This window comes from Coregonus lavaretus (assembly GCF_964263955.1).
Source record: "Coregonus lavaretus genome assembly, chromosome: 2".
In the NCBI taxonomy this organism is placed as follows: Eukaryota; Metazoa; Chordata; class Actinopteri; order Salmoniformes; family Salmonidae; genus Coregonus; species Coregonus lavaretus.
This window is the reverse complement of record NC_139989.1, coordinates 68,055,599-68,078,372: the sequence shown is the minus strand read 5'-3', so window position 1 is coordinate 68,078,372 and position 22,774 is coordinate 68,055,599.

Here is a 22,774-nt window from a genome sequence, read left to right as displayed (position 1 = left end):
GCTACCAGGTCCTTGTAATTCAAGTTGATAACATGCGCTCCGTACGGTATGAACTTGACCGTGTCGATGGAGTCCCGGATGAGGAGTTCACTGACAGTCAACGGAGCACCTACGTTCATGTCTGAGGACAATCCCAATCTCAAGTTCGGCATGTCAGGAACCAGGACAAAGCTTTTGGTCAGCGGCGTCCCTTGGGCCGCGTGCTGGAAAAACATACCACCTTCCAGTTTGTACAGTCCATCCACCTTAGCGTAAGAGTATCCTCCGTCTCCGAACGTGGAGGTCCTCGTGTACCGGTAATGTAAAGTCCGGATCCTGGTGGTGGCCGAGTTGATTATATGCGAGAGCTCCGTGAACGTTGGCAATCCTTCCGAGGTACCAAAGGTGTAGTCAAGATATCCCAGCGAGTATCTACTCACTCCCCACTTGGCCATATCCCTGATGATTCCGGCGAGGTCACGCATAGAGTAATGGACCCTATTGTCATCAGCTCCCCCAGGGTCCGTTTTGACATGTCTGTTGAGGAACCTCACCCCATCGCAGCCGGCGCTGGGTACGTAGTCCGTGGTGGGCACGGAAACCACTATCCCCGCACGGTTGTTAGATCTCTTGCATAGCTCCTCGAAGAGCAACAACCCTGTCCTCTCCGGGTATTGTTCGTCTCGGGATATCCTGATCACATAAGGGTCCTCCAGGGTGTTCTCTCCCATGGTCCAGCGACCAGGTCTAACTTGGTTGCAACTTGTATCGGTATGAGCGAACACGGATATGGTGTCCAGGTTCAGAAAGGCTCCGTGTGACGACACGAGCAGGCCTAGCTGCCGTAACACAGTCTCAGCCTGCTCCTGCTGAGGTGTCAAAGGGTGGGGTTGTGTACGATTGTGAGATTGAGGAGGAGTGTAACGTTGACAAGTTAGCGCTTTTCCTAGGCTGTCCTCCATGTCCGCCGGTTGAATGGTGTTCGGGCAGATGATGACGACAACATCTCCGTGCCGGCACACGATGCAGTTCTGCGACGATAGTGGAACATCATGACACTCTCGAATGGGATCATCGATAGTTCGCTGGTACAGGGGCTTGGCATCCCGGTCATACACTGTTACCAGTCTAGAACATCGCTCCTTGTCACTACTGCATTGAAAGTAATTGTACTCGGTGTACCTTAGGGTCCGTATGACATCCGCGAGCGTGTCTGCTGAAAGTCCGGGGATCAACTCTAACTTTGACCCGTATAGGTTGTTGAACATATCAAAGTCGTCGGACTTTACGGTCCAGACGTTGACGTCGATTACTACCACTCGCGGAGCTCGGTTCCGCCGCTGCTTAGACTTGAAGGTCGCTATCCAGTCGAGTACAGCAGCAAGTTCTTCATGGTAAGGTGCTGCGGCTCGGCTAGAGTGCAAGAATCTGAGCTTCACGCCAATCTTAGCCCCCCAGCCCTTGAGGATGATAGTTTTCAGAGTATCCTGGCCCGATAGCGGTATGTATAACGCAGGCCTTTTCAACACGGTCTCATCCTTCTTCGATAGGGATCGCACGGCTATTGGCAAGTACGGCTCATCATCCAGACCCTGGGGGGGTTCTTCTAGCCAGATGTCAAACTCCACGAGTACGACATCACATCGCCTCACGTCTAGAGGTGCGGATGGACATCTCGGCTCGGCCCAGGCGAGAGGTCGAAAACATCCTTCGTGACTAGACAGAATCGTTCGGTTTTAGGTGTGACCGTGCCGTACAGAACCTGACCCTGGCCCTCGATCGAGGTGTCGGGGTCCTCGTGTGTAATTTCTAGCGTCCAGTCGTTATTGCTATCCTCGACTCCCTTTAACAGATGTGTGAACGGGGTCCTGATGCAGGTAGGTGAGCACAGGCCTTTGGGGTTGGTGTAGTGTAGCAGTGCATGGGTGCAATTACAGACCGGGTGCAGCTTGGGTTTCCACAAGCAGTTGATGTTGAGACCCTGGTGTAACCCTACTGTGACTCCATGATGCTTGTCATAGATGTCAACCTTGACGGACACATAGTCGAACAGACCGCAGTGGAACACTTCCACAACGAGAGAGATGTCCAGCACGTACACGAAGAAGCCGCTCGATTCCCCTTTGGTCCAGTCGAGGCCTCTGGTGATGTTGTATCGCCATTCGGATGAGACAATGCCCATGGTGGAGGCCCCCAAAACCAACCTATCACCCAACCTACCTGTGTACCATTTGAGCATGTTGGGTGTGTACCTGTGCGACATGCCCTTGGGAATTGTGACTCTAGTCTGTACTATGAGTGTGTCCTGTTCCCCTACCCACCACGGATTCGGGTGTAGGAACTGAATGGATGTTGTGGGCTCCACATCTCTGCCATCTTTAAGAGTTACAAACGGCTTTGCCACCATGTCATACAGTTTCTTCGCGGTGTAGTAAAGGGAGAGTGTGTTCAGTCTGTAGTACAAGTGTTCAGCTGGGTACTGAATGTCATTCAACATATTTTCAAAGTTGAACATACACGCGGTCAGTTCTTCATACTGGGTCATCTCGCTGCACAGCATTACGACCTCGGCACCCGGTATGTCCCGCACCCAGCTTGCAGTCAGCTCCCTGAGAGTATCAAGAAGTGGGGTAGACTGTACATTGGTCAGGAGGTTCGGTACCTTGTAATGTTCTGAATGTCTGCAAACCGTGTCATGCCAGGTTGTGCTGGCTAGTATCACACTCTGACCGTCAGGACACGAGACCCTGTGCAGCCAACACATCTCGCGACCTTGAAACGTCCCCACGAAATACCCCCTTGGACACACGGAGGCACATCTTCGTCCTGAGATGATGCGGTAAACCAAAGATGGTTGCCCCAGAGGACACCGGTACAGACATAGTCCCTTGCCTTTGTCCGTGCACCCAAGTAGTGTGTACGGCGGGTTGTTATTTTCGGAGCAGTAGTCTACATCGGTCCGGCAGTTGCGTAGATTGCTGTTGTCCACAAGATTCTCCAGTTTCCTGCGGCCTATACAGCCCGAGACCCACAGCGCTGTTAGCAGATATTTAATGGTAAGCAGGGTCGTCATGGTCATTGTCATCACGCGTGATATTATCGTCCGATTAACAAATCGGTTACAGTTAATTTTAAGGAAAGTCACAGGATACACCCGAGGCTCTCCGGGCTAGGATCTACAGGTAACGATGGAACATCCCACGCAGAAAACCCTCCTGAGTCTCTTTGACGGCACAGGCAGTATTTGCAGGCCATTCGTCAAAGCCGGCTGGAACGTGCAAAGGCTAGACATCGACGGTAGCCACGGTGCTAATATCGTTGTAGACATAAGAAACTGGGACCCTGCCACAGAGTGGTCAGGGCCAGCTCCCGACGTTATATTTGCCGGCCCGCCTTGTGAAAACTACAGCTCGGCCAGGACTCACGCTAAGACACCAAGGGACCTGACGCTCGCCGACTCTCTGGTGAGAAAGACTATAGACATCATAGAGTACTTCCATAACGCCAACCCTGCCATGCAGTACTTTGTGGAAAACCCAGACTCCAGTATGCTCTGGGGGAGATGGGTTTCGCACAGGCTTTATGACGATACAGAGAATCACCCCATGAGTGTCTTTGTCAAGCTGATGAATGTGGGTGAAGGAAAAATGCATGCCAAGAGCCAGGGGTTCAGGATGCCCTCTAAGGACAAGCACGTCGTTAGACTCGACTACTGTCGATACGGCACCAAGTACAAAAAGAGGACCCGGTTGATGACCAACAACCCATTCCAAGGCGTAATGTGCAAAAAGAACTGTGGCAACATCAGGGACGGTAAGCACATCGAGGTAGCGCAACGCGGACCGCGCTTGTACTCCAACAGAGTGACACTCGGAAAGCGTACGCACACCATGGATGAGCTACATGCGTACCCAGCCGGTCTAGTGACCACCATATTCAAGCATGTCAACAGAGGCCTCTCCTGCTGCGAGAGACAGGGTCTTGGTCCTACACACCCGGAGCCCGTGTTGACTCCACTAATGACTACTTGATGCATACCACCACATTGCCTTGCCTGTGTTGTTTGTGTGTTGTCGTCTTGTGATATATGTACACTATACCTTTACCGAATTGGGTCTGTACTAGCCATATTATACCTAGCCATATACCAAATATGCCAAAGTCCAGAGATTCATATAGTGATATAGTGAGTTTGTTGTTGTGATACAGTAGACAGTGATGACAGACAGACCGTGATGACATTGTTGCCATTGAAATGTAAAATAAACCACTTGCAACCATTGGAGGGTGTCACATTTGTGTTTTTATTATTTCAACAAAGGCCATGGGGATGCCCACCATGTACGGTGTGTGTGTGTACATACTACATGTCAGGGTACGAAACATTTTGGTTTAGTGTGCGTAGCAAAGACCAGAGCACCCAACTTGGACTTCGAGTGCACTCTATTGTGTATAGGACAAGGGTAAGTTGTAGACCGTTCATTTGCCTGGACACAAAACAGTCCAGATCCCGTCTTCCTGATAGTCACAGGGACACCCCAGAGCAACGCCAGTCTCCGAGCTTCGCTTTCCACCCGAGCTTGATCCGACACTTCCTCGAGGCCGGAGACTACCAAGGGTTGACAGCATCTCTGGGATTTCAAGACACCGCGGAAACGACTCCCCAGTGATGTTACATCGACTAGTATGTGGTTCGAGGACAGTCCCACCGACAGGGACAGCGGGTCATCGAAGCCAGGGTCTTCTATGTCTTGAATGTTGAACGTGTCCACATACTCGAACCCTGAGTCCTCCTTATAGCAGTTGGGCAGCCGTACGCACTTCCTAAACGAATACGGGGCCTTGTCGATAGAAGACCTCCTTTTCTCCGCATGATCAGAGTTCAGCCTAAGATACCTAGATCCCGAAGAGTTACACCCTCCCCTTCTCATCGCATCTCCCAGGTCGCATAGTCCGCAAGATTCGGCTATGGCCGGGAAGGACAGTAGAACGTAGTTGAGAGAGACCTTCTCCATTTCGTCGAGTAAAGGCTTGTACGCCTCTATCCCCTCATAGCTGCACAGTTCCACCGGCAGATACCAGAGCATCCTCAGACTCAGCTTAGACTTGGCTGACTTGGCCGAGGAAGCCCTGATGTACACGGCAATCTTACCCACCACATTTGCCAGATCTCTGAGAGATGGGTCACTCTCCAGCTCGCAGAGTTTCACTTTCACAACTCTCAATAGAGACTCCACTATCACCAAGATCATACTCCTGGTCAAGGCCTCTGAGACTTTACGCTTGGTGGAGCGATCCGCATGGGTAGCGAATTTCTTGTTGCATGTCTGACAACACTGGAGGTCCACGTCCAGGTTCAACCTGCTCACAGGCCTGCCGGGTAGAAACACCTCGTTGTAGCACAGACGAGAGCGCTCCGTATCTCAGTCCACCACCATGGTACTCAAGTGTCCTCTTGAAGTGACCGTGTACCTACGCACTGTCTTACCCGTCGCAGGGTCGACGGGGTCTTCCATGAGCAGCACGGGGTTGACAGAGCCCCACTTTTCACGGGACGGTAGAATCCCCAAGGGCTTGAGGGTGCGCGTTATACAGTACTCTACCAAGTCGTCAAACCTTAGATCATCGCTCAGGTGCACCGTGAAGATGTAAGGGAAAGCCCTCTGTCTGTCCGTTAGAGTCCCCGGGAGGTTGTTGAACCTTTGTATGGTGTTCACGGTGTATAGTTCGCTTGTGTCTTCCCTTAGGCAAGGTGAAACAGGGCGAATCGGATTGCCTGAGCTCCGTTCACCCGGCATCTGGCTTTCAGCTGAGTCTGAGTCGTAGTCTACATCATTGAGATTGTTATCACCTTGTGTGTCTTTGTCTATGTCACCATTAGACAAGGGCTCATCCTCTCCCTTTTCATCTAGCCCTTGGTGTTCTTGATCCTCTTCACCTTTCTCTCTGTTGTTGTCAGGGTAGTTCCAATGTGAAAACGAGATATGATCTACTCCTACCAACGGGATCCCATGGAGAGACTGATGGTCCGCAACACTTCTGTCCAGTAGTCCCCCTGTAGCTATCATGGCGACCGGTTCGGGGGGTTCCAAGCTAACCTTATCGGAGTAGTACAGGCCGAGAGCTCGGTTGAATAGAGGGTAGTGGTGCATGATGTCATACTTTCTGTTGAGCATCTCACCTACCGTGTGGCAAAAGAGCGAGCACACTCGGGAGCCGAGCTGTAGTTCCTCGTCATTAGAGTTCTGTGTGTGATGCTCTAAAAATATAGCACACTTGACACCCTTTGACATACACATTTCAACAAAATCAACCTGCATAGCCACGGCTCGCAGGTCTACAATAGGCTCCAGACCATCGTATTCAAAACGTATGTCTAGCCCCAGTACGCAGGTTGTTTCCCCAGATCCCGGGATGGTAACATCCTCGAGCACCCGAGTGAAGAGGCTCATCGTGTCTTCAAAGTCTGAGGCTACTATGCAGGCGCGTAGCAAGTCTCCTGCTCGCAGAGTTAAAGAACCAGGTGACGTGTTCCACATGTGCCACTGGTCTTCAAGGCTCCCTCGGGTGAAGTAGCAGCAGTTATCTTGAGGCTTCCGAGGCTTTGAAGATGACTTGTTGTCACTTGAGGTCATCACTTGACTCCGTTTCAGTCCATGTGCCTTGTTCACGTTAGATGTCATGGTTGCCGAGACCCAGAAATAATAGAGCTAGATTAAACGAAAGTCGACTTTGGACTGGGAAATTCTTAATGTACATTTACATTGGGCTACCTTTGGTTGGAGGTTCACCTCATTTGGTACACGCTCCGCCCCTTCTCACTATCAATGTTTTGAAATCCACCACACATCCACACCTACCTAGGTCAGATGTCTAGGCAGAGATTTTACACTACCAAGGGCGGGTGAGTGTATATATATCGATGGGACTTCTCTTCTTGTAATATATATTGCCAACAGGTAATTAAATACCGATCCATCTATATCTACCTTTCAAACTCTAGGCCTACTCACCACAAGAGGAGTCTTTCTGGCATTCTTGGCAGAATGACAGAATGACTCATGGGGGCGGGACTAATGACCGGGTCATCAATCAAACAGACCTTGACAGAAGCCACCGGATAACACAGTACCACATCACGGCTTTACCTAACCCTTTCCGAATAGTTTTGTGTTTGTTATTGGTACTATGTTTGTTACCTTTCATTATTACTGCTCCATACATATTAAACACAGTACAAACAAAATATATGTCCAAAGTATCTGTTTCGTTATTACTAGGCACAAGGGACATTAGGCTGTAGTTCATGAGGGGATATAGGTCTGGGTTGACCCACTTAAAGCTTTCCCAACATCCATATGACTCCGTCCATATGACGATCCCCCTCCGATGCTCCCTTTACGCTCCGTTTATTATGCTCCCTTTACTCCCTTTACCTATATTGGAAGAATACCAACTCTTTCGGATATTTGGGTCCTTACATTGGGGGTCCTTACATTGGGTTTGATGTGTGGGATGTGTGGTATTTGGATGTGTGATTGTGACTGCCATGCCCAGGGATCGCATACAGCTCATTTCGGGCAGAACCGGTAAGGATAGGTAAGGATAAGGATAGAGACCCATGTCAGATCAGATCAGACAATATCACTGAGGAAAGAGGGTAACATGGTATAATATGTGTCTACAAATACTCACATCGTTACTGGAAGATGAACCGGAAGAGAAGATGAGGAAAAGACAAGGATAAAATAAAGGCCAACACATGTTCTAGACACATATTTTAATAGTGGAATGCAAATCGTTGTCCTTCTGCGCTCATCTCATCGTCGTCCCACGTTGTCCTTCTGCGCTCATCACGGCTTTACCTAACCCTTTCCGAATAGTTTTGTGTTTGTTATTGGTACTATGTTTGTTACCTTTCATTATTACTGCTCCATACATATTAAACACAGTACAAACAAAATATATGTCCAAAGTATCTGTTTCGTTATTACTAGGCACAAGGGACATTAGGCTGTAGTACATGAGGGGACATAGGTCTGGGTTGACCCACTTAAAGCTTCCCCAACATCCATATGACTCTGTCCATATGACGATCCCCCCCTCCGATGCTCCCTTTATGCTCCGTTTATTATGCTCCCTTTACTCCCTTTACCTATATTGGAAGAATAACAACTCTTTCGGATATTTGGGTCCTTACATTGGGGGTCCTTACATTGGGTTTGATGTGTGGGATGTGTGGTATTTGGATGTGTGATTGTGACTGCCATGCCCAGGGATCGCAAACAGCTCATTTCGGGCAGAACCGGTAAGGATAGGTAAGGATAAGGATAGAGACACATGTCAGATCAGATCAGACAATATCACTGAGGAAAAGAGGGTAACATGGTATAATATGTGTCTACAAATACTCACATCGTTACTGGAAGATGAACCTGAAAAGAAGATGAGGAAAAGACAAGGATAAAATAAAGGCCAACACATATTCTAGACACATATTTTAATAGTGGAATGCAAATCGTTGTCCTTCTGCGCTCATCTCGTCGTCGTCCCACGTTGTCTCCTTCTGCGCTCATCTCGTCGTCGTCGTCCCACGTTGTCTCCTTCTGCGCTCATCTCGTCGTCGTCCCACGTTGTCTCCTTCTGCGCTCATCTCGTCGTCGTCGTCCCACGTTGTCTCCTTCTGCGATCATCTCGTCGTCGTCCCACGTTGTCTCCTTCTGCGATCATCTCGTCGTCGTCCCACGTTGTCTCCTTCTGCGCTCATCTCGTCGTCGTCGTCCCACGTTGTCTCCTTCTGCGCTCATCTCGTCGTCGTCCCACGTTGTCTCCTTCTGCGCTCATCTCGTCGTCGTCCCACGTTGTCTCCTTCTGCGCTCATCTCGTCGTCGTCCCACGTTGTCTCCTTCTGCGCTCATCTCGTCGTCGTCCCACGTTGTCTCCTTCTGCGCTCATCTCGTCGTCGTCGTCCCACGTTGTCTCCTTCTGCGCTCATCTCGTCGTCGTCCCACGTTGTCTCCTTCTGCGCTCATCTCGTCGTCGTCCCACGTTGTCTCCTTCTGCGCTCATCTCGTCGTCGTCCCACGTTGTCTCCTTCTGCGCTCATCTCGTCGTCGTCGTCCCACGTTGTCTCCTTCTGCGATCATCTCGTCGTCGGCGTCCCACGTTGTCTCCTTCTGCGCTCATCTCGTCGTCGTCGTCCCACGTTGTCTCCTTCTGCGCTCATCTCGTCGTCGTCCCACGTTGTCTCCTTCTGCGCTCATCTCATCGTCGTCATCCCACGTTGTCTCCTTCTGCGCTCATCTCGTCGTCGTCGTCCCACGTTGTCTCCTTCTGCGCTCATCTTGTCGTCGTCGTCCCACGTTGTCTCCTTCTGCGCTCATCTCGTCGTCGTCCCACGTTGTCTCCTTCTGCGCTCATCTCGTCGTCGTCCCACGTTGTCTCCTTCTGCGCTCATCTCGTCGTCGTCCCACGTTGTCTCCTTCTGCGATCATCTCGTCGTCGTCGTCCCACGTTGTCTCCTTCTGCGATCATCTCGTCGTCGTCCCACGTTGTCTCCTTCTGCGCTCATCTCGTCGTCGTCCCACGTTGTCTCCTTCTGCGCTCATCTCGTCGTCGTCGTCCCACGTTGTCTCTTTCTGCGCTCATCTCGTCGTCGTCGTCCCACGTTGTCTCCTTCTGCGCTCATCTCGTCGTCGTCCCACGTTGTCTCCTTCTGCACTCATCTCATCGTCGTCGTCCCACGTTGTCTCCTTCTGCGCTCATCTCGTCGTCGTCGTCCCACGTTGTCTCCTTCTGCGCTCATCTTGTCGTCGTCGTCCCACGTTGTCTCCTTCTGCGCTCATCTCGTCGTCGTCCCACGTTGTCTCCTTCTGCGCTCATCTCGTCGTCGTCGTCCCACGTTGTCTCCTTCTGCGCTCATCTCGTCGTCGTCGTCCCACGTTGTCTCCTTCTGCGCTCATCTCGTCGTCGTCCCACGTTGTCTCCTTCTGCGCTCATCTCATCGTCGTCGTCCCACGTTGTCTCCTTCTGCGCTCATCTCGTCGTCGTCGTCCCACGTTGTCTCCTTCTGCACTCATCTTGTCGTCGTCGTCCCACGTTGTCTCCTTCTGCGCTAATCTCGTCGTCGTCCCACGTTGTCTCCTTCTGCGCTCATCTCGTCGTCGTCCCACGTTGTCTCCTTCTGCGCTCATCTCGTCGTCGTCGTCCCACGGTGTCTCCTTCTGCGCTCATCTCGTCGTCGTCCCACGTTGTCTCCTTCTGCGCTCATCTCGTCGTCGTCGTCCCACGTTGTCTCCTTCTGCGCTCATCTTGTCGTCGTCGTCCCACGTTGTCTCCTTCTGCGCTCATCTCGTCGTCGTCCCACGTTGTCTCCTTCTGCGCTCATCTCGTCGTCGTCGTCCCACGTTGTCTCCTTCTGCGCTCATCTCGTCGTCGTCGTCCCACGTTGTCTCCTTCTGCGCTCATCTCGTCGTCGTCCCACGTTGTCTCCTTCTGCGCTCATCTCATCGTCGTCGTCCCACGTTGTCTCCTTCTGCGCTCATCTCGTCGTCGTCGTCCCACGTTGTCTCCTTCTGCACTCATCTTGTCGTCGTCGTCCCACGTTGTCTCCTTCTGCGCTAATCTCATCGTCGTCCCACGTTGTCTCCTTCTGCGCTCATCTCGTCGTCGTCCCACGTTGTCTCCTTCTGCGCTCATCTCGTCGTCGTCGTCCCACGGTGTCTCCTTCTGCGCTCATCTCGTCGTCGTCCCACGTTGTCTCCTTCTGCGCTCATCTCGTCGTCGTCGTCCCACGTTGTCTCCTTCTGCGCTCATCTCGTCGTCGTCGTCCCACGTTGTCTCCTTCTGTGCTCATCTCGTCGTCGTCGTCCCACGTTGTCTCCTTCTGCGCTCATCTCGTCGTCGTCGTCCCACGTTGTCTCCTTCTGCGATCATCTCGTCGTCGTCGTCCCACGTTGTCTCCTTCTGCGCTCATCTCGTCGTCGTCGTCCCACGTTGTCTCCTTCTGCGCTCATCTCGTCGTCGTCGTCCCACGTTGTCTCCTTCTGCGATCATCTCGTCGTCGTCGTCCCACGTTGTGTCCTTCTGCGATCATCTCGTCGTCGTCCCACGTTGTCTCCTTCTGCGCTCATCTCGTCGTCGTCGTCCCACGTTGTCTCCTTCTGCGCTCATCTCGTCGTCGTCGTCCCACGTTGTCTCCTTCTGCGCTCATCTCGTCGTCGTCGTCCCACGTTGTCTCCTTCTGCGCTCATCTCGTCGTCGTCGTCCCACGTTGTCTCCTTCTGCGCTCATCTCGTCGTCGTCGTCCCACGTTGTCTCCTTCTGCGATCATCTCGTCGTCGTCGTCCCACGTTGTCTCATTCTGCGCTCATCTCGTCGTCGTCGTCCCACGTTGTCTCCTTCTGCGCTCATCTCGTCGTCGTCGTCCCACGTTGTCTCCTTCTGCGCTCATCTCGTCATCGTCGTCCCACGTTGTCTCCTTCTGCGATCATCTCGTCGTCGTCGTCCCACGTTGTCTCCTTCTGCGCTCATCTCGTCGTCGTCGTCCCACGTTGTCTCCTTCTGCGCTCATCTCGTCGTCGTCGTCCCACGTTGTCTCCTTCTGCGCTCATCTCGTCGTCGTCGTCCCACGTTGTCTCCTTCTGCGCTCATCTCGTCGTCGTCGTCCCACGTTGTCTCCTTCTGCGCTCATCTCGTCGTCGTCGTCCCACGTTGTCTCCTTCTGTGATCATCTCGTCGTCGTCCCACGCTGTCTCCTTCTGCGCTCATCTCGTCGTCGTCGTCCCACGTTGTCTCCTTCTGCGATCATCTCGTCGTCGTCCCACGTTGTCTCCTTCTGCGATCATCTCGTCGTCGTCCCACGTTGTCTCCTTCTGCGATCATCTCGTCGTCGTCCCACGTTGTCTCCTTCTGCGCTCATCTCGTCGTCGTCGTCCCACGTTGTCTCCTTCTGCGCTCATCTCGTCGTCGTCGTCCCACGTTGTCTCCTTCTGCGCTCATCTCGTCGTCGTCGTCCCACGTTTCTCCTTCTGCGCTCATCTCGTCGTCGTCGTCCCACGTTGTCTCCTTCTGCGCTCATCTCGTCGTCGTCGTCCCACGTTGTCTCCTTCTGCGCTCATCTCGTCGTCGTCGTCCCACGTTGTCTCCTTCTGCGCTCATCTCGTCGTCGTCGTCCCACGTTGTCTCCTTCTGCGCTCATCTCGTCGTCGTCCCACGTTGTCTCCTTCTGCGCTCATCTCGTCGTCGTCGTCCCACGTTGTCTCCTTCTGCGCTCATCTCGTCGTCGTCGTCCCACGTTGTCTCCTTCTGCGCTCATCTCGTCGTCGTCGTCCCACGTTGTCTCCTTCTGCGCTCATCTCGTCGTCGTCCCACGTTGTCTCCTTCTGCGCTCATCTCGTCGTCGTCCCACGTTTGTCCTTCTGCGCCTCAACTGCTACCTAACCACCACTTGTTCAATACTTACCGTACATACACCTAACTATGCGTTCATGCTTGTGTATCCTCCCTTACCCCGGTTAGAATAGATAGGATAGGATAGGATAGGATAGAATAGAATAGGGAATATGCTAGATACCCTTTGTCAAAGGGGTTGGGATACCTTGACTTATACTCACATCATTACTAGAAGACAAGAAGTGTGCAAATGAAGACCTCTTATAACCAGGGTCGAATCTGTAGATCCTATTCTCCGGGTTACCGCATATGTTTACGGGTTTCTCCGTGTGTCTGAATGATGGCAGTTGCTGCAGTTCCTGCATAGCGCTCTCCACACCCAATCTCAAGGTGGTGCACATGTGTTTATTCTGAGCCTGCACCATGACATTGATATCTAAGTGTAGAAGCACTGCAGCTAGTAACAGCCTCATCATCAAGCTTTTCCCACACTGTCTCGGGGCAAGGCACAGAGTGTAAGGGTTTGCGTAGTGAGAGAATGCTCTCTCCACCTGGTAGAAGTGACTGAGTGCAGGGTTTACATAGTCGTAGTTCTCCGAGCCCAGAGGGGATAAGCCCAGCTTGTCAAGTAGAGCGTGCTTATACTTGAAGAGAGCGTCGCCAAATTGGTTCCTAGTGACACCCAAAACCACCCCTCTGAAAAGCTCTAGCTGAAAGGGTTCCATCCTCATGCCTTTGAATTGGAAATATTCAAACACCCTATATATCAGACGTTCAAAGCGGTACATGACAGAGCTGGTTTTATCCTTGGCCGAGGCACCGTGAAGATGTAGATCGCGCATCCTAACCTTAGCTCCCTCCAGTCCGAGCTCTCGTATCAGTGTGGCTTGTGCTAGGCGGTCCTGTATCAGGCGATTATACTCGGTCATTCTATCGTTCTCCATCTGCTCCCTTTCTCTGTTGCTGTCGTCCTTGGAGAGCCTGGTTCTCACGCAGTCGGCAGCCACCCCAACAGGTGCACACGTAGAGTTATCAATGGGGTCTCTCACCAACTCGCTGAGAAGCCACAAGGTCTCCTCAGGGTTCGTGGACAGCGCTCGATGGCGAAATCGCAACCCTGTTGACGTGTTACACCCGGAGCTTAGCTGGACCTCCATCGAAGAGGATTGTGTCATACTGTGCCCCAGTGAATGCATCACAGACAACCTTTCTATGTGTCACACAGATAAGGAGCAATCGAGCCCCTCGAGATCTACCTTAATAGAATTTGTGTTACCACTGAAGATTCACTTCAGATACTGTTGGCTTTTCTCTGGGGTGCCCTGGCACAACACCAAGCGCCTGGGAAACAGAGCGGAGCCGTTAACCGATCGCGAACTGCTCTGCGTCAACCGCATGCTGATGACAGGCGAGGACCACGAGCTGTGCAGCCAGGTGAGTTGCGACAGGATAGCCTGCGAGCAAGACATGAAAGCTTTCTGGTTGACCACAGACGGGCGCCTGGTCTACGTAGATCGACTATCTGAAGACATCAAGTTCCGACGCCTCAGACAGCAGAACCTGCACGTGGCGTTGTCCCTGTGGACTACCAACCCCGAACTGTGCGGGCAAATGATGCGAGCCTCCGAGTCTGCCCACGATAACCTGATCACAATATGCGGAGAGGCAGCGAGCTTGAGCCAAGGCAGGTTCTACAACCTGTACGCAAATTACCCTCTCCCAATCAACAACAACACGGACTGGGACCGGGACGTGTCGCTAGAGTTACTTCGGGTAGACCATAAGGACATAGGAGCCTGGGTAGACCATAAGGACATCGGCGCCAAGGAGATACGGAACGGAGGGGAGTTACTCCTGGAGCTGCAGTCTCTTTACACTGCTTATTTCAGCTTCATCACCGACAACTCTACGTCCAATGAACTGAGGGAGAGGGTGTCTCTTCTGGGTGCTCAGTGGCTGGTCCAAGAAGACTGTTCGGAGTTGCAGTTTTCACTGAACCTGGAAAGGAACTGGTTTACAAGAATGGTCATCATAGTGGCCATATATCTGGCGTTGGCATAAACGGGCATCATCCTGCATATGTCCCACGTTTGTCCTTCACAGTTGGAAAAAAAACCCTTGCCACAGATCCTCAGAGCTCCCTTCGGAATGTCTCCACAATTGTCACCTTGTCCGAGAAATTGCTCCCAATAGGAGTACTGCCACAGGCCTTTATAAGGTGATGTGGAGAGTGCTCACAGTGTGATCCAGAGTGTCACAGTGTCAAGGACATATTGGTTATTAACTATCACATGTATCTGTTCAGGGTACCACTTGGACGCATTTCCTTTGGCTACTTTGGACCTACTACGAGAACTACTAGGATAATGACTCACAACAAGGTCAGGAGAGGAGGCATCAGGACAAAGATATATGTTGGTGACAACGCTGAAAAGCAAGACCTGGCAAACGCGTGGGCCTCACAGATGCTCTCTCGGAATTATCTGCCCAGGCAGGGTCTAGAGGATGCTCTGCAATACATGCTTGACAAACCTGTCGGTTGTTACGTTTTCATTAGACCTAAGAGTACTGAAAGTGACAGGTTTGCGGTGCTGGTGCGAGACCACAATAAGACGGTTCGCTACAACATTCGCCCCAACGAAGACTACAGCACATACATCATGTCCACGCTGGATGGAGGAGAGAGATGTTACAGTAGTATATCAGAGCTTCTAGGTCCGCTAGGCCAATGTGAAGAAAGCGACAGCCGCACCGACTACGAGATGATCAGAGAAATGGAGATGGAGGCGATGTCTGCAGGAGCACAGTGCAGCCGCAGCCTGGATGCATCCAGGGGCAAACAAGCACAGGGTCCCGGCGGCATCAGCTTAGATGATGACCATTACACCTTGTTGTACTCCTGAGTGGCGCAGTGGTCTAAGGCACTGCATCGCAGTGCTAACTGTGCCACTAGAGATCCTGGTTCGTATCCAGGCTCTGTCGCAGTCGGCCGTGACCGGGAGACTCATGGGCGGCGCACAATTGGCCCAGCGTCGTCCAGGGTAGGGGAGGGAATGGCCGGCAGGGTTGTGGGTTGTAGCGGAGGGAATGGCCGGCAGGGTTGTAGCTCAGTTGATAGAGCATGGCGTTTGCAACGCTAGGGTTGTGGGTTCGATTCCCATGGGGGGCCAGTATAAAAAAAATTGTATTCACTAACTGTAAGTCGCTCTGGATAAGAGCGTCTGCTAAATGACTAAAATGTAAATGTAAATGTTGTTAGGGGATGCGAAACCGCCCAATTCCACACAATGCCCCAGTATCCACAGGAGCCGTAAGCAACGTTATTTCCAAAACGCCACTCCCAGGGTTACTACTCCCAGGGTTACTGAGGACACGTGCAACGTGAGGGATACGTCCAAGGGTGCTCAAGTTGGACCAGGAACACAGACTCAGGGCAGCAGCCTAGATCTAGATGACGAAGTGTAGAGTTTGCTAGGGACCGTGAACCTGTCGGATCGACCCAGACCCCCCAGTATCCACAGAAGCCGTAAGGACCGTCTGTATATGTACAGGAACGAGGCTCCTCTTCAGCTGAACGAAGAGACATCAGCCTATCCCTTAACACATAACAGGGGTGAAGGTACCAACAACAAAGAGGAGGACACAGCCCACCGGGGGAAGTACTACGAAGACAACACCAACAATGTGATCCAGCCTGAGGTTGATTTTGCAGCGATTGGCAGAATTAGACGATGATGGTTATGGTGAAGAAGTATCCAAGGGGGCTCAGATAGCTCCAATGTCTTGGGTGTTGGGTGTTTGAAAGAAAATGTACTTGTATGTACCTGTGGTGGTGGTGGTGGTGTTGTGTTTACTCGATATCGGTGTGCACCTGACTCAATGTGTAAAATGGGAAATAAAATAAAGAAATGAACATGTGGAACCGTGGTTTATGTGTTTGGGTCTTTATTATGAAACACACAAGATGATATCATGCTTGGAATTGGATCGAGCCGTTAGGTCAGGTCAAATCACACCAGACAAACAAACTCCATGTCCACAACTGTCCTGTCTTTCCTCTTTCCGATAGTACAGTACAGAGTCCAGAGTATAGTGTCCAGTGTATCCATGGTATAGTATTATAAGATGCCTATTCCGGAATCACCTCCACAACATCATAGGTATCTGCCATGTGTGCGTCATTTACAGCAGCTACTTTGTTGAGGGTGTCATAGAGAGTATTTGAACTTCGCTCAGTGCGTTCAATTCTTTCACAGCCTCCTCAGCTAGGATCATCAGCCCGTTATCGTCTTGTTGTAACATATAGCTATGCGCTTCTACTGTCTCCATAGCATCTGGTATTCCACAGCTATCACAGTTGGTGATGATAGTGTTTGTGTTATGTATAAGGACGTCCAGCTTAAGACCTATGTCGTTCAGAATCTTCCAGTGGTCCATCAAGAAGCACCCTATAGCCTCCTCAGCTAGGATCATCAGCCCGTTATTGTCTTGTTGTAACATATAGCCCTGCTCTTCTACTGTCTCCATAGCATCTGGTATTCCACAGCTATCACAGTTGGTGATGATGGTGTCCATGTTATGTATAAGGACTTCCAGCTTACGATCTAGGTCATTCAGGATGTTCCAATAGTCCATCAACGAGCACCGTGACAGTTTTATTGTCCGATACACTTACTGTCAAAGGGCACAATACCAAGGTAGAGGTATACTGTACGAAAAGAGCAACTACTATGACCAATGTCAATGTCGTCACAATCTCTACAATGTCAGTATTTCCACTTGTCCAGTTCTTGTAACCTAACAGTTACTCTAACCAGTAATGATTCACCCTAACTCTGTGAGGCTAGCGTTTGGGCCACCCATGCACTGCTGTTTATCATACCTACAAGGGCTGGGCTGGGTATCAGATGTATATCACACCAAGTATGAAGGCTTACACCACGGCTCCGGATCAGGCTCCGGCTCCAAGGGCTGTTTATCCGAGTTATCCCCAGACCAAGGCTCCCATGGGGGAATCGGGCGGAAAGGTGTGTCTACACATGTAAAGCTCCTGTTATATATCCACTGCTCCCTGCTCCCATAGCACACTGAGTCCCGGTGAAAAGGTGTGTCTAGAGTGTGGAGCTCTTTATACACACCTCTGTGTATCCAGCCAAGGCTGGGTTATCCCAATGAGGATGTTTCACCCCCACCCAGAACCCCTGGGTTGTCAGCCCAGGGCAGCTGTATCACATCCTCATGGATGGTTTGTCCAACCACAAATCTCCAACGGCAAACAGGATAGGCTCACTGGGACTGTAGGTGAGGGTCATGGTGCTCTGACATTCTAGGTTTGTGAGAGGCTAAAGGTGCTCTGACTTTCAGACCGCACCTAAACAAACTCTGAGTCCTGTTGTTGGTTGGCCTTCCCATCCATGAGTTCACACATCAGCCCATGTGCGGACAAACCATCCCTGAGAGGCAATCCAACTCTGACAAACAGAGAGCCTGGCATGGGAGCCTCTCCTACACAGCTATGGAATTTCAGAGCCCTGTGAGCCTATCCTGTATTTGGTTGGGCTTCCTATCCATGAGTCCACACATCAGCCCCTGTGCGGACAAACCATCCCTGTGAGGCAATCCAACTCTGACAAACAGAGAGCCTGGCATGGGAGCCTCTCCTACACAGCTATGGAATTTCAGAGCCCTGTGAGCCTATCCTGTATTTGGTTGGGCTTCCTATCCATGAGTCCACACATCAGCCCCTGTGCGGACAAACCATCCCTGTGAGCCAATCCAACTCTGACAAACAGAGAGCCTGGCATGGGAGCCTCTCCTACACAGCTATGGAATTTCAGAGCCCTGTGAGCCTATCCTGTATTTGGTTGGGCTTCCTATCCATGAGTCCACACATCAGCCCCTGTGCGGACAAACCATCCCTGTGAGGCAATCCAACTCTGACAAACAGAGAGCCTGGCCTGTGAGCCTCTCCTACACAGCCTTACAATTTCACAGCCCCGTGAGCCTGCCCTGTGACACTCTGACAACAGGTTGTTAGACAAAACACAAACGTAGAATTTCAGAGCCCCGTGAGCATGGCCTGTGAGGCTCTCCTACAGGCTCACGGGGCTCTGACGTTCTACGTTTGTGTAGGAGAAGCTCACGGTCCAGGCTCACCTGGCTCCGACCGCAAACCTTTACGGTCCTATACTGAAGCAGGTGGCTCTTCCCTGCAACTGTTCACGATCCTGTTATTGTGTGATAGTTTGAACGAATGTATAGATCCACACATTAACTAGTTGCAGCTACCTACTGAAACTGCAGCTTCTATAGGACCGAGGAGTACTTGAGAGATATAATGGGCAGCAGGATTCGCAATGTAGTTCAGCCAGGCTTATACGGGAGCTGCACTTGGAACATCAGTGATATCAACGTCAAAAGGTTGGTTAAAGCTTGGATAGGGCACACCCCTGCCACCTTGGACATGTCTCTTGAGGCGTTTCTACTCATGTCATCCCGGGAAGCTCAAGGTTATGGTGCAGAGTTCGCTTCAAGGCACCGCCAGCTGATCATGAGGATCCTCATGAAGTACGCTGACTCAGTGAACACCATAAATGTCATGGCTGGAGTCGGGGATACGAGACAGCACACTTCGGCCAACAGCAGACAGTACAACAGTCCAATCCGTGGAGCCGGTGCTTACGGGTCCGATTGTGAGGATCCGGAGAGGTCCTACGCCCAGGAGTTTGATGATGATGAACTCGCAGCACACATCATGGAGTTGAGGCTTCAAGAAGACCTGTACCAAGACCTGCCACCTCATAACATACGACACCCAGGACCTTAGTTTGTATTAGACTACCTGCCTAACTACTGATGTTGGCAAGGGTTAGTGTCTCATCACACGTTACACAGCCTCCATTCTTTTCTGATATTAACTATGAACAAGCTGAACCGGAGCAGTACAAGGGTGTGCTTGATATCGCACACCTGAAACACCTACTATGGAGAACATGGACACGCGTGTCAAACAATTCTTAGATCAGTACCAGCATATGAGTGAGAGTTCCAAGTTCCTTGGTATGCCCTTTATAGTGTTTGTCGCTATGCCGGAAAACGCTCTACACGCCATGGGTGTTACTGCCAAATTCATATGCGACCATAAACAACTGGTACAGAATACTAGGCAAAGGTGGAAGGTTCCATATCTTCAGCAGCTGCAACATCAGCGGAGAGATCAATTTCAGCCGCAACACATTCAGCAGCAACGACAGAAGGACCATACACAACAGTCACATCAGCACAGTGGTGTCACCGCTCGCTCAAAAAGCCCGGAGTTCGCGTATCACACTCCAGCCGTCCCTGCTGACACGGTGTATGCCACCTATCAACCCAAGCTCGGGGAGAATTGCTGCCGAAACTATGAGAGATCTAAACATCATCATGTAAGGGAGCAGAGTCCCCAAGCACGCAGTGCTAGGCAATCTCAACGCCAACAGCAGCTGAGCGTGGATTTGGGAATGGATATGCGGCTGATGTCACATTCAAGTAAGGACATGCGCCAGCTGAGGTCTGATGCGAAACGTAAAGGTCAGAGTCACAGTCCCTGGGAATATTAATCCTACAGACACACTAAACCATTCAGAAGAGTGGTATGAGACATGGTTAGTTAGACTAGCAGAGACGTCAGTTATCCAACCAGAGGTTTGTCCTTGGATAAAAAGGGGTTGAGTACCATGTCAAACCAGACCTTCACTGACACATTGAAGTCCCCATGTCTGATTTGAGAGCGGACTCAAGTCACAATTGTTTGGTTCAGACTCGACCTTTAGCAGCACGCAGCCAACCTATCTACCTGATGTGAGTTAAAGCTATTCCAGAGGTGCTTTGCCGCTCACACACTAAGCCGAGACCTTAATCTACACGACTCCGCTACGGGCAGCTGAAATGGACTATACCGCAGCCCCAGTCTCAGCTCCAAGCCAGCCCCATACCAGCACCTCGCCCACGGGGAGTACTACCAGTCTTACTTTTTCACAAGCTGAGAACGGTGCAACAACACTCACTGTACCCAGTGGCCGAACGACCGAACTCAGACACCACACTTTGCAATTTAGCAAGGACCCAGGCTGTTCCAACCCGGTCCTCAAGCACGTCATAGACATGGAGGCTGATGATCAAGACCTTCAAATTTACAACAAAGAGTACAGCGATACAGACAAAGACAAAGCTGAATCTGACAAGGCGTACAACGAATATACAGACCTTAGGGACGAGGGGCCCTTCTACGACGATGATGATGATGATGATGATGATGATGATGAATTGTCTTGGTCAGACCCAGATTGCGATCCAGCTCTCAGGTATTACCACGAAGACCATGTAGCGTATCTACGCGACAAAGGCCTAGACTTCGAAGACTGCGGAGACGGAGGCTTTTGGCATAAACCGGGGGGGTATATCAACGTCGATCAACGAGTCAAAGGAGTTGTGTTTGAGGACACTGACACTGATTGATGTCAACCTTATGCTTCCACAGTATAGCCCTTAACCAACCTCTTGTTACCAGCCTCTTGTTTGTTGTTTATTGATTGCGTGATTATAACTTAGCTTATAGTAGAGAATGGATGAGTACCTGTGTATACTGTGGTAGTTCTGCACCCTATACCCATGTGTACTTTCCATGTGTACTTTCCATGTGTACTTTCCATGTGTACTTTCCATGTGTACTTTCCATGTGTACTTTCCATGTGTACTTTCCATGTGTCCACACATTGTCCATAATAAAAGACAATAAAAAAACAGTCAATACATTTCTCTACCTGTGTATTTCTTTATTACGTCACGTACAGGACACCATTTACAGTTACAGGACCGATATGCACATACAGATAGGCACATACATACGATATGCTGCTGCTACTACTTGTAATACACCTCACCGCTTAGTTTGATAGACCTTTCCCCGCTGTGTATCTCGTCTCTGGTGTGACATAGAAGTAAGAACGCCGAGAGCATGTCGTCTCTGGTGTACTCTCCGTCTACAGACTTCTTGCCACCAGTAGTCACGGTACTACATTTCACAGCCTCTGTGATGGTGACCATGGCCATTTCTTCTCTCAATTTCCCCAGTAGCAGTTTCCCTTGTTCTGCGTGAGCCTTGTCAGTGAGCCTGTCTCCGGGTAGAGCTATGATGTCTCGCGTCTCCAATAGACTCGCCGTGATATCAGTGGCCAGATTGACTTCCTTTCGAGAGCGCCTGTACATGAACACGTCCATATTGGAGCCCATCTTGTTGCTAGATCCCGCACCCTTGGAGGTTCCTATGGTTGACTCGAGCATCCGAGTTTTCTTGGTGACCTCGGATAACACTGCCCATCCCAGGGACATTACGGTGTCACAGTAATAGAGCGTTTCCCTATTGATTGCTGACACCGTACTGAGAACCATAGCGAGTTTGGTCTTTGCTCCTACGTGCTTCCCTAGCATGTACTTGTTGTTGATATGAGACCACTTGCTGTAGAACAGGACCTTGAACCCGGAGCGTAGCAGGGACTGCTCGATTAGATTTTTTACATCGACCAGTGCGTTCACATAGGTGTTTTGTTCAAATACCATCACCACTGGTACTTCTTTCCACATCACTCTGGGCATAATCAGTTTCAGTAGTCTAATGTGAGCGCATAGCAGAGCAGCGTAGACTCGCGTCACCTGATCCAAATCGCGAATCTCCAGTTCCTCCAGGGCCATAACCTGTGAGAGTGAAAGAGAGCGAGAGAGAGAGAGAGAGAGAGAGACCCGTACAACTAGTCAGTGAAAGGGGTATAAATACATTGTTAGCGCTCTGAGGATTTAAACACCCACAGAGAGAACAGAAAGAGGCTGCTGCTAGCCCACAAACCATCATGTTCTGTCCCGCTTGTCAGGCTGCTCGACAGGACGTGGAGACATTGATGAGGACTCCATGGGAGTACCTCTTATCACACTACGAGTTCATGATAGTGTTCACTTCATTCCAGCGCAACATTGTCTTCTACTCTAACATGGATTACGGGCAACTCAGGACCCTATACAGCCAGCTCGTGTCCTTCTCGCCTGCTAGGATACTCATGATAGACACATTGATCTCGGTTTACAACAAAAGAGGACTCGGTAAAGACGTACAATGTGATTCGTTCGATGTTCCTTGCGAGTTGTCAAGGGTTATAACACTTGCAATAGGCAACCAGGTCCCAGAGCAGTTCGTCCACGAGTGCATCTCAAGCTGCAACTGGAAGGGGTACGACGATATGGTACTCGCTGCGTTCGCCTCAGCCGACACTATTCGCAGCGGAGCCCTAAAGTACATGGCTATCATCAAGGAGAGCGTACGGGATATACAATCGCTTCACACAATCATCTCTCTAGCGGTTACAGGGTGGTT